This window comes from Temnothorax nylanderi, unplaced genomic scaffold, assembly GCF_030848795.1.
Source record: "Temnothorax nylanderi isolate EJ_2023f unplaced genomic scaffold, tnyl_v1.0 TNYL_tig0257_pilon, whole genome shotgun sequence".
NCBI lineage: Eukaryota > Metazoa > Arthropoda > Insecta > Hymenoptera > Formicidae > Temnothorax > Temnothorax nylanderi.
Window position 1 is genome coordinate 1 of NW_027249319.1, and position 2,445 is coordinate 2,445.

Below are 2,445 nucleotides of genomic sequence, written 5' to 3' on the forward strand. Positions count from 1 at the left end.
AAACAAGAGACAGGTCACGTAAATGAAATAAAAAGGAAATTAATATTTAAGATACATACCTTTTTTCTTTGTATATATATCATATATTATATATATATATATATATATATATATATATCTCTCTTCCTTTCTCTCTCTCTCTCTCTCTCTCTCTCTCTCTCTCTCTCTCTCTCTCTCTCTCTCTCTCTCTCTCTCTCTCTTTTCCCTTCTCTCTCTCTCTCTCTCTTTCTTTCTTTCTTATAATGTGCGAATATCCTCTTAATGACTTTCTCTCTTTCTTATAATGTGCGAATATTTTCTTAATTGCTCGTGACAGTCACGAATTGAAATGACTGATTTATCAGTTTTGACATATCATATGTGAAAGCAGCAACTTCATAACATAATTCACTTAAAATTGCTCGACCTATGAACGATATCATTTGTTAATTTTTAAAATTTATATTTATTTTTTTAATTTATATTTATTTCACATATGATATGCAATTCTTTGAGATTCGGTCAATTATTCCCAAAAAATTGTAAAAATTTCTGATACCGGTTTCCAAAAAATCGGTAACAAAAAATTATACACTTTATAGTTTCACATATGATATGCAATTCTTTGAGATTCGGTCAATTATTCCCAAAAAATTGTAAAAACTTCTGATACCGGCTTTCAAAAAGATCGGTAACGAAAAATTATACACTTTATAGCACTCCCCGGGAAATTCTACTCCTGTTTTATATACAATTCTTTAAAATTCGGTAAATTATTTCTCGAAAAATTAGGAAAATTAAAAAAATCGGTTTTCCAAAAAAATCGGTAACGCAAAAATATACACCCTATAGCACTCCCCGGGAAATTCTACCCCTATTTCATATACAATACTTTCAAAATCGGTCCAATAGTTTCTAAGATTACCCCGAACAAAAAAACTGCAAATCCTGTTGCTTTATAATAATAGTATAGATAATACCTACACAGAAAATGCAAAATCAAAGCAATAAATAAATGCACAATTAAATAGAAATGATTTTAGAACTTTATAATTAAATTAACAAATATAACGTACCTATTTCTTTCTTTTATGTTTTTTCCTCGTTTTTTTTTTTTTGTGTTTCTTCCTCATTTTCTTTATCCTCGTCATCCTCATTGTCATCTATGTTCATGTTATCCTCCTGGCTTTTTTGATTTTGTTTTTCCATCTCCCTCTGTTTTTGTTCCTCTTCTTTTTTTTTCTCCATCAGCCTTCTAATTCATAAGTAAATCAGTAATAAATAAAATCGCGAACCGTTTTGTTGCCTAACTAATGCATGCTATTTGTAAGGGTGGAATATCAGACTATGCGCGAATTCGTAATTCGCGATTCGTGATTCGTATATTCGTGATTAGTGTGGAGGGAAAATTCGTCGATTATTCGATGAATTTTCGACGAATTTTCCCTCCACACTATTCACGAATATACGAATCGCGAATTACGAATTCGTGCCATAGTCTGGTTCCCTTACCTATGCTAGAACTAAACATCACAGACGCGTGCTACTTAGATATTTACTATGATACACTACAAAACAATTACGCAATTACGATAACCTGACGTTTGAGCTACCAAAATACGATTTAGGCTGTGGTCCACTTAACGCTACAAATTCTTCAAACTGGGGTACTTTCCGATTCACGCATGATGCGCTTGATGCATCATTCATCCTTGTTTAACATTCGGTGTACAACAAGGATAAATGATGCATCATGCGCATCATGCGTGAATCGGAAAATACCCCTGTTCTTCTCCTTTTTTTGGAATTAAAAGGAAGATGAAGAAGAACGTTCCGAAGGATTTGCAGCATTAAGTAAATGGACTGCACCCTTATGATATCCTTGTGCTGACAATAATCTCGCAGTACGAAGTGAGCACAATGAGAGAATCAACATTGCGGAAAAGAGGCAACGATTCTATTCGATTTAACACGGCTTTTTTAAGAATGGAAATCTATAAAAATCTAATCTAAAAATAAAGAATAACAATATTCTAACCTTTCCTTTCTATCCGCTTCTTCCTTTTCTTGCTTCTTCCTCTCTATTCTTCTATCTTCCGCTTTCTTTCTCTCTAGCCTCCTCCTCAGATCTTCTTGCCGATCCTTTTCTTGACTTTTCTTCATTTCCGCTTTCTTCGTTTCTTCTATTGCTACTTGCGTGAACTCTAAACGCAAGGCAAGCGACCACGAGAACCGAGCAGAGCCGAACAGAGCCGAACAGAGCCGAGCAGAGCCAAGACGCGAGAGGAGCGCGGAGCGAGAAACGTGCTAGGCTAATTTTGCAGCGATGCCAGATTTCAGCAGTGAATGCAGTGATGTCAGATGCTCGACCCTCGGTCGGCCGCGAGCCGGCGAGAATCGTGCTAGGCTTCTTTCTCGGCGCTCGCGGTCGCGCGCGCGCGCACCTAGGTCTTGTCGTACTTATTA

The 2,445-nt window shown here is 36.0% G+C and overlaps 1 long non-coding RNA gene across 1 annotated transcript; it reads right to left on the bottom strand.

Annotated features, from left to right (window-relative positions):
- Positions 1-213: 213 nt before the first annotated feature.
- LOC139780023 (uncharacterized) lies at positions 214-2,132 on the bottom strand. Its single transcript, XR_011720081.1, has 2 exons — positions 2,018-2,132; positions 214-1,234 (listed from the first exon to the last, which is right to left on the bottom strand). It is a non-coding gene; the product is annotated as an uncharacterized lncRNA (long non-coding RNA).
- Positions 2,133-2,445: the final 313 nt, after the last annotated feature.